Here is an 11,023-nt window from a genome sequence, read left to right on the forward strand (position 1 = left end):
GGGAAGCAAACAGCCTTGATAGCAACATTAACTTGAAATTAATATTGATTCTTGCAGTTGTAATGAGGAGATACATTTGCGGGGTGGGTGTCCCAGGGAAATTTTCCAACCTCACGTGTAGTAAAGTCACCGGTCATTGCAGGTGACGGTAGCACACTTGCCATGTGAAACTTTATGTAACTTTTTTTTAATAAATTGCATAATTACCACCGACATAAATCTACTTTCGAAAATGTGTAATAGTGCTATGCAGCTACTGCTGATGTGATCGCTCTGAGCAACGCAGTTATGACTAGTTTAATTGTTTTAAGGCTTAATGTGCGGATGAGCGTGTGGGGTTGGATGTAGCTGGGAGGGAGGTTAAATCCTGAGAAGATGCAGGCTAATCAGGAAGCTACCTCCAATCCAGTCGCTTTCTGTATTCCCATCAGCACACAAGACTCCTAAAACGCGGGCTCATTTTGACATGGGCGCTTGCATTTTAGCTTTGCGCCCTGGAATGTGGCAGTTAAAGGCAGAAGTGAGAGAGAGAGCGAGAGCGAGTGGAACTGGATAGAACAGTGGTGATGTCCAAATGAAGACTGACACCAGGAAAGAAATCAGTGCTCACAGCAGTTCCCCTACCCAGAGGTCTTGTTTACAGTACTTGTGAGGACGGTTACCTTACACACTTTAGTGGCAGGTCAACACTTTGGTGGTCTGATTTCCAAGTTCATCTCTGATCGATCTGATCAGATCTTGGAATGTGAGCCGACACGGCCACAGCAGCGTCCACACCAACTGCAGCTGCTGCTTACACAGAGCAAAGGGAATCGATGCCTCATGGGACACCATGCCTAAGCACACAGGGCCAGAGCTTGCACTTCCTCCACACGTTGGAGCATTGGTGTGCAAGGAAGCTCAAGAAATTGCGTCAAGTGGTTGCTGAATCTGCAGCCGATTAGACTATGATCTGTTGCCATGGCACTGAAAGACACCACTGCTTTTCGGCCTGTGGATTCTTCAGAGTTCAAAGGGATTAGCAGGATCTTGCAGCAGGCAAATGCATAAGGCAGGTGACCGATGGTGTGTTAATCATGCCAACTGTGTATGCATTAATGCCAATCAGAAAGAGCAAGTGTGCAACATCCGTGTCTTTCCAGAGATCCACCAACTGAACCCAGGTGGCAATTAAGACGTCCAATTAAGACATCAGGCAACTTCAAGGGCCTCAGCTCCACCACAAAAAGATCCTAATGCAGCTGTGCCCAAGGTGTCTGGGGACTATCATGTTGCTTTTAACCTACATGCCCCACCCCTTCTCACCCCATTCCTTTTAGTACTCTTTGGCAGCTCCATGCTAGCAATGAGCTGGTGAAAAGTTTGCTGGACAGAGTGTGGAAGCTGGCAAAATAGGAAGAAATGTGGCAGATGAAGTTTAATGTGGAAAATTGTGAGGCAATACATTTTAGGAGGAAGAATGAGGAGAGGTGATATGGAATACTGTTCTAAAAGGGTGCAGGAGCAGAGGGGTGGGTGCATAAGTTATTGAATGTGGCAGGGCAAGTTGAGAATACTACTTATAAGGCTTGTACAATCCTGTGCTTTATCTATAAAGGCATAGATTATAAAAGCAGGGAAGTCAGTCTGAACCTTTATACAACACCGGTCCGGCCTCTGCGAGGGTATTGTGCTCAATTCTGGTTATCTCATTATAGGAAGGAATTGGAGGTACTGGAGGGTGATAGGGTCATAGAGTCATAGAGTTATACAGCACAGAAACAGGCCCTTCAGCCCAACTCATCCACGCTGACCAAGGTGCCAACCTGAGCTAGTCCCACTTGCTGGTGTTTGGCCTCTATCCCCCTACATCTTTCCTATCTACGTACCTGTCCAAATGTCTTTTAAATTCAGGAGATTTACAAAAATGGTTTTGGGGATGAGAAACCATAGATGCAAGGATAGATTATAGAGGCTGGGACTTTGGATAAAAAGAACCTGATAGAAGCATATAGAATGATGAGGCATCTGGACAGAGTGGGAGGCTGTTCCTTTTGGTGGAAGGTTGAGGACTAGACGTCAAAGAAGTAAAATAATAGGGAACAGAATTAACAATGAATGAGGAAAAACTTTTTACGTAGAGTGTGTGTTTGGAATCTGAAATGCATTACCTACAGATGTGATGGAGAGAGGTTCCATCACAGCTTTTAAAAGGAAATTGAGTAAATATATGGTGAAGAAAGTTTGGAAAGTTACATAAAAGGAGCTGGAGGGAGTGATGGTGGAACTAGTCAGTTGATCGGGTAGCGAGCTACCATGGACACAATGGGCCAAATGGCCTCATTCTGGGTTGTAATGATTTTATGGAAGTTATTAGTGAAAGCCTGCTTGCACTTCTGTGATATGTGAGTCATCAGAGAAAATACTGATTCCATTGAACTTTCCATGAATATGACAAAGCATATTATACATGGTCATTTTCTAGGCAAGTTTATCCCATGTATTCATCCTAGAATCAATCAGATCATTATTGAACCTGACAAAAAAGGGCATATTTCAATATTTCCATAACTTAGATTCAATATACCATTGCTGGGAATGAGACTATGTAATTATATTCCAAAGTTTCTTGAAGCTACCAGTAATACAGCTGTCATCCTATGTAATGAAAGGACATTGTTAAATTTGAGCAGTTGTCTAGGCTTACCCCACAGGAATACAGCCACTTAGGAAGCAGTGTGCTGAAAGATCTAGTGGGGATGTTTTGTCTCATAAGCAGCTAAGTTTTAATATAAAAGTGTTCAAGGTGTAATACAAGACTGGCAGATTGATATTTCTTCTATAACCACTAATGCATTTCATTTCCAAACCCATTTCTGCTTTACATGGAATTTACAGAGGCTTTTGCTCATGGTACTGACCACATGGTTCCTGTATATTAAGGCACAGTGAAGAATTTTCACAGCAATAACAAACAAAAGCAGAGCTTTTTATTACCATTGTTACTATATCCCATGCAAAATTAGCCATTAACATGAAGATATTTGTCGAGTTTGTTCTAGTGAAAGAAGAAATATTTGGAGGAAGCCAGCAGATCAGGCAGCATCAGTGCAGGTAGAGGGATGGTCAAGGTTTCAGGTCAAGACTCTGCATTGAGTCCTGATGCAGGGTCTTGACCCAAAACATCAACCATCCCTCTGCCTCTACTGATGCTGCCTGACCTGCTGTGTTCCTCCAGCAATCTGACTTTTGCTCCAGATTACAACATCTGTAGTCTCTTGTATCTCCAAAGAAGAAAGTGTCTTGGTAAAACAGATGTACCAGATAAAAATATAGAAATAAGGTGTGTTTAGCATGTTAAACCTCTTTTAAAAGCCAGTTAAGAGTACTTTACACATTCTTGTTCTCTTGACTTTCCCATATACGATATATATAATGTACAGTCTAAGCGGCTGTTTGGACAGTGGAAAGAGAACTCGCAGGCTACATTAACTTTTTATTTACATGTTTGTTACTATAGTTGAAGCAGAATGCTGTGAAAATATTTGTGAACGATGTCCCTATTTCTTTTACTGTTGGCTTTTGCCCACAATTGATATCATTAAAATTCCCATATGAGTAATAATATTGTACAATGTAGAAGTCTTAATACATGTGGGATTCACCTTGATAATCTGTGCTTTAGAGGCCAAGCTGTATTTGTTGCCAAAGATAGAGGGCTAGATATGGCTTGAATTTTATCTGCAATCCTGGCACATGAAGTATCTCCTTTCCTTTTCACTGCTATACTTTGTGTTCTATGACAAGTGGATTATCACCGTGACTTGCCGTGGGTAGGAAATGCAATGTAAATAAGAATTTCTGTCTACAGTATCCAGTGTTTGGAATTCATGTACAACAAATCTGGCAACCCTGAGCAAAGGGAGAAGGGGACAGTAAATGGAGAAGGAAAGAGATAAAAGCTACTTCATGATGCTCTTTGCAGGTGGCTCTGTTCTATTTCCCATTGGCTTGGATAAAAAGAAACTATAGCAACTTCTCCCAATAAAAGCAGGGTAACGTTTTTGAAATAATGCAGCTATCATAGCCAGTTACATATAAACCATGCACTTAAAGTCAACCTCAGTCACTCATAGCCATGTGTACGTCAAACTTGTTTGACAGGAAAATTACCCAGTCTCTTTCTCTGTGCCTCGTATGCAACCATAAGCAGCCAAAAGATATTGGCTAAATCACATAGGATAAAGTAAAGGTGCAGAGAAGATGGGCAGGTACTTGGATAGGAATATGGGCTAATGTGGGCAAATGGGATTAACACAGATAGTATCACAGTCAGATTGGATGAGTTGTGCTGAGGGCCCGTAGCTGTGCTGTATAACTCTGTTACTCTATGACTCCAATTCTGTTTGGTCCATTGCAGTATGATGTGCTAAAAAGATGGTTTAAATGTTTTCCATAGATTAAGAATACTTACACCTCTATTCCAATTTCATTACCAGTTATTTGGAACAGGGTACAATTGTATCTTAGAAAACTGTGAATCATTTGATTTGAAGGAAAATTGAACTGTATGTTTATTAAGAGATGAAAGTAATAACTTTCTATCTAACAAAGAATGAATGACATTTCCTTTATCCAAAAGCATAACACCTCCTCTGCATATCTTAAAGCACTTGAAATCCTATTTGTTATTTATGAAGGGAAGTCACTGTTGTTATAGAGGGAAACAGCCATCAATTTGTGAAAAACCACCACGAGCAGCAATAAGAGAATCAACCAGCTAATTTGTTTTGGAAAGGAAAGTTGAAGAGCCTCTCAGTGATGCATTAGAACTTTTTGGCTTTTTTCAAATGGAGCCATGGTATTATTAATGTTTCCTTCACCAGGTGGTCAAGCCTTCAATGTAACAAAATTCTGAAATGATGTCCAACAAATCCATATCCCATTTTTTATTCCAATTAATATCTTACAAAACAGATAAAAGATATTACACAAGAGAGACTGCAGATGCTGGAAATCTGGAGCAAAACGTGAAAAGTGCTGGAGGAACCCAGCAGGCCGGGCAGCATCTATGGAGGGAAGTGAACAGTCGATGTTTCAGGCCGATAAAGGGTCTTGGCCCAAAATGTTGACTGTTCATTTCCCTCCATAGATGCTGCCTGACCTGCTGAATTCCTCCAGCACTTTTTGTGTGTTGCTATAAGATGTTACACTAGGAGAATTACCACATAAAATCAGGCCTAAATTCCTGAACTTCTTACATAAACTCTACAGCACAACTGCAAGCCAGGTGACCCAACAGGACCATGCCACCTTTTATGATCCACATGGTGAACTTTTTCTCCTTCAATGACACTATCAACATATTCTTCTTTGCCTTTTGCCCCCAAGTCTTTGGTGAACTTTGCATTTAATACATTAATACTGTTTGCCTCAATAACTCCTTGTGGTAGTAACTTTCATGTTCTTAGCACTCTTCAGATTACAGGTTTCCCCTGAATTTTACATTTCAATATTTCTCCTAAACTAATTGAAATTTACAGCACAGATAATTGCAGAATCAATTGCAAAACATTGGCAAGTGTCTCTTTGGCAGCTGAATTCCAGATCAGCCCCACTTGCCAGCCCTAGAGAGGAGATCCACCAGGATGTTGCCTGGGATGGAGCATTTCAGTTATGAGGAGTGACTAGAGAGGCTGGGTCTGTTTCTCCTGGAGGGGAGGAGCTTAAGAGGGGATATGATGAGGTATATAAAATTATGAGGAGTACAGATAGGGTATATTTCAGGAAACTTTCCCCCTTATCTAGATTAAGGGTAAGGAGCAAAACATTTAGAGGGAATCTGAGGGGATGTTTTTCACCCAGAAAGTGGTGAGTACTTGGAATGCACTGCCTGAGAGAGTGGTGGAAGCAAAGCCGTTGCCAGCAGTTAAGGCATGTTGGGACAAGGACTTGACTGGGCTCAGCATAGAAGACAATGGGCCAAGTACTGGAAGATGGGATTAATATGGGTGGGTGCCCACTGGTTGATGGGGACATGGTCTGTATTCATGCTGTATGACCCTTTGACTTCCCAGGTTTCAGCTTGTCATCCTGGAGGTTATAACACATGGCAGACCAATCAAAAAAATAGGTGTTCAACCAGGTACTTTTTAAATCAATGGTTTTGAAATGTATTTGGGCTCTCTGCCTTCATTGTAATTTCAGGCATGAGGTCCAAACACCAGCAATGCTGGCTGACATTTTTGCACAATTTCCCGCCAACCCTTCTTTCAAATAACTTAAATTTTGCTTCAATATAACTTAATATAACCAAATAACTTAAATATAACTTCAACTTCCTCAGTTCCAAAGAAAACAACACCAGGCTAGCCAGCTTTGCCTCATAACTAGATTTTTCAACCCTGGAAACATCGTTGTAAATCTTTTTGGCATCCTGTCTAATGTTATCATGTCTTCTCTGGAATGTGGTGATCAGAACCGTATGAGATACTCCAACCCTGGCCTAATCACTGTTTATATACCATTCTTGTCCAATCCATAAAACAAAGTGTCACAGACATTTTCCTAAACTTCTTATCAATCTGCCTTCTAACCTTGAAAGATCTGTAGATATGAAACCAAGATTCATTCCCCTTTTATCTTTCTCAGTGTCCTGCAAGTTATTACTTTCCCAAATGCTTACATCATGCTTCTCTGGTTTGAAGTCCATTTGCTACATTATCTGCCAAATGACCAATCCATTGATCTTTCCCTCCATATGACTACTTACAGTCTACAGCATTCATTCTCAATATTAACCATGCAGACAATTTTGATATGATCTGCAGACTTCCTGATCATATGCCTACATTTAGGTATAAATCATAAAAAAAACAAGTGACCCAGCACTGAGTCCCATGGAACTCCAATGCAAACAGCCTTCCAGTGTCTAAAATGCATGACAACTCTTTTAGTCATGTTCCTGTCCTGTTACTGAGTTAACTTAGAACCCAAATTGCCACTTTCCCTCAGACCTAATAGGTTTTTTATTGTTCTAATCAAACTGTGTGGCATCTCATCAAATATCTTGCCAAAATCCATCTAGACTACATTAAATGATCTGAATGCTTCAAAAATTTAATTATTAGTCAGACACAACCTTAGCCCAGAAATTTCATGTTGACTGCTCATGATTGACTCCTGCTTTTCTAAATGATGATGCATGCATTCCCTTGGAATTTCTCCCAAAAAATTGCTCATTAATGATGCCAGCTAACTGGCCTGTAATCATTGGCCCAATGTTTCTCCCCGTCTTTCAAAAATGTCAACACTTTTGGTCTCCTTCAAAGTCAGAATTATCATTCTAGAAGCATGTTCTCACTTGATAACATGCCAAATGGTTCTAACAGGAGATCCGTGTCAATTTGCTCCAACTAAAATGGAGAAAGATTTTCCTAGGTGAATGTGATACAAGGCTTTGTGTAGATAGGTGATTCAGTTCACAATATTTTCTATGGTTGCACACATTAATTAACACTAATTTCATGACTAGCTCACACCACAGTGAATGGGCCTGCAGTATGTGATATCAGGAGTTCTCATTCTTAAAGTGTGTGCTGGTGTAAGTCATTGGACAGATTAGGATTAAATGTCTGGGTGAATGGCAAGGTAAGAACAGCAGCATTGGTGAGATCTAACGTAGACAGGGCGACTGTTTTGCAGAACACCTGAGCTCTGTCCGCACCCGTCATCTTGAGCTCCCGGTTGCATGTCATTTCAACTTCCCATTTCCACACCAACCTGCCTGTTCTCAGCCCCCTCTACTGTCATGATGAGGCCAAAAGCAAATTAGAAGAACAAAACCTCATTTTCCATTTGGGTGGTCTACAACCCAATGGCATGAATATCCAATTTCAGGTAACCCATAACTGTTTCGTTTCACTCCAGTCCACCCAGGTTCACTTTATTTACCTTTTACATCCCACCTGCCCCTCACCCTCGGTGACATAGACTTATTACCCTCCCGGAACTGGTTCTGTCAACCCGTCACCCACATACTTATTCACCTGCTTTTTTCTCTTTTGGTTCACTTTCTCCCGCCATGTGCCATCTGTCCATCATCCCTCCCACTTCAGGGTCCGCCTATCACCTTCCAGTCTCTGTCTCTACCTTTCCCCTCCCCTCCACCCACCTGTCTCCATCTACTTAATTTTGTTTTTCCTTACCTGTTTCCACCTATCACCCACTAGCCTCTATCTCAACTCTTCCCCCCTTCCCCTAGCCCACCTGGCTACACCTTTCCATCATTCCTCCTTCATCTGGTTCCACCTATCACCAACCACCCTCTGCATTGCTCCAATATACTGGCTATCTTCCCTCTACACTTTCAGTTGGCCCGAAATATCAGCCATCCCTTTGCCTGCACAGATGCGGCTTGACTCATTGAATTCTTCCAGACATCTGTTTTTTAATTGGGATGAGTTTTGCAGGTGGTTCTCATTGGAGCCACTCATGTTTAGCCATTTAAATGGCAATAGGTCTCTGGCTTTTGTGCATACACTGTGAAATATGGATGTCTGAGACTTGATAATGAATTTGGAGGGCCGAATCTGTCAGTTCCGTCTGCTGCTAGAATCTCGATGAAGTCTAATGGCAGAGACCAGTCTTGTTCAGTTTCCTCAATGTCACACTGGGGAACTGCCATTTAGATTCTTCATCTGTCTAAAATACATCTCAGTTGCTCAAAGACTTTGGGGAGAACCTTTAAAAGAATATATTCATGAAGGGTAGTGTATGCCTATGAACATTGAAGTGTTTTTTGATTGAATTTTCAGCAGAAGTTAAATATCAGCTAATAAAACTAACATAATTTCTCCTATTTCCACAGAAACACATCAATAATTTTGTCTGATAAACACTTATAACAGCAATTACACAGGCTTCAATATTACTTATTGAATTTGGACCATATATTTTAGCTAATGCATTCATTTTAACCACATCAGTGTCCCTATGTTGCTTTAATGGCAATTCTGGTTACAGAATATGAACCATCATTGTTTATAATCTGCATGGTACAAAATCCATTTCAGTAGATGGCTTATTAAGGTATGTCTTTGTCATTTTAAATATTGGAAGATCAATCTGATAACAAGTACACCAGTTAATTGTTGGTTTGTTGCAGCATGCAACTTTACTTGATAATCTGCCAGCATTACCATGTGGGGCAAAACATCATTATCCCAAAATGTTTTTCCTGCTTGGGTTCCAGTTCACTTCCTTTCTCCTCTCTGAGAGCCATTTATTGGTATGTTTGTCACAGATCCTGGTGAGCTTCCTGCAGATCCTCTGAATGCACTCAGCCGATTAATTTCAGGCACAAACCTTTGAATGGTACAGGGCCTCTGGCATCAAGTTCAAGTTTATTTCATTGCATGCTTGAATTGAGTTTCAGACAGAAGGCGTTTGAGTTGATGGTAAAACACTTTATCATTTTACTTTTGGCATCAATGACAGATGAATAAAACTGTAAGCTCATTTATTCTCTCACAATTCTTTCAAAATGGAAGGACAAGTTGCTATACCTGTTCAAAATAAAATGGAGGCATACTTATGGAAGATAAATTGGGTAGCCCTGGAATATAGGTAAACTAATCGCAATTCAGAAATATATGATTGTGGACACACACAAACCATGCCCAGTGACCTCTTTAATGTGATCTCAGCAACCAGCCAGCCTCAACCTCAGTGCGTATTACCTTGGTGCATTATCAGGACTCCCATTGACTTTACAATGACCAACAAGCTGACCATTGGGAGCACACCACTTCTTCCAGTGTGCTCCAGAGTACAATCTTCCAACAGATGGCAGGACCTTAGCTCATCTGCACTTACTTGACCAGCACCTGAGCTGAACTGGTACACTGTCCATAACAGTCTTCTCAGTCCTAACTTAAACAATCTCACTTCTGTTTTCCCATATGACGTAAGTATTTCCATCTAACTGTCTTTTCATATAACTGAAGTCCCTCTGATCTCATGTTTCCATGTTCAAATTCTTCTTCACTCTTATTTGCTCCTGGCTGCTTTAACAAACCACCCAACATTTTCCTTAATTTTAGTTTATTATATCAGTCCAGTATTTTTTCTTTTGAAATTTTTTTTTTAGTTTGTTTCGTTTTATTACTTATAATTTTTTTTCGATTTGGGTTTTTTTTATATAATAAGTCTTTTTCTTTCTTTTTTTGATTTTTTTTGTAATATATTCATTTACCAAGAAACCGTGGGGCCTAGAATATATTTTTATTCTTTATGTCTATATATGTCATGATTGTCTCTTTGTATTACGTGTATAATTACTGATGTTATATGTATTAATCTGTATTAATTTGAAAATTAATAAAAAGATTGAAAAAGAAAGAAAAGAAAGAAAGTTTAGTTTATTTTCATTATAACTTCCCTCTTTATTAATGCCTCTAGCTTTATAAGCATTTTATTCCTCTTTTTGGAATGATATAATATTTACATTTTTACTAGACTGAAACCGGATATATCAAATTTATGTACAAATGTAAAGCAAAAAACTGCAGATGCTGGAAATCTGAAATAAAACAGACAATGCTGGAAATATTCAACAGGTTGGGCAGCACCTTTGTAGAGAGAAACTGTTATTGTTTCAGATAAAAGGCCTTCTATTATGCAACTGAGTTGTCTAATGCGTAGTTCCAATGTGCTATTTAAGTATCTGTCATAATGGACATGCTCTCTTTGTTGTAAACTTATGGTAAAAGGTACTGTTACCTGGGAGCAACTAAATGCCAGTGAAACCCTTTAGAATTGTTTAGAGTAGCCAACTCAATTCAACCCAGTGATAAGACAACCATCCACAACTTACTAGTTCAGAAAATAATGATAATAGTTATTCAGAAAATGTTCATTCCTTATATGCAAGTTAATGATAAGAACCAATAGTATTCCAGTGTCAAATCAATGAGAAATTAATAGTTTGAAAGATTATTTTAGACTGAAAAGTGTATTCCATTGGTAAAAGTGCAATGCTGTT

Source organism: Pristis pectinata, chromosome 12 (assembly GCF_009764475.1).
Source record: "Pristis pectinata isolate sPriPec2 chromosome 12, sPriPec2.1.pri, whole genome shotgun sequence".
In the NCBI taxonomy this organism is placed as follows: Eukaryota; Metazoa; Chordata; class Chondrichthyes; order Rhinopristiformes; family Pristidae; genus Pristis; species Pristis pectinata.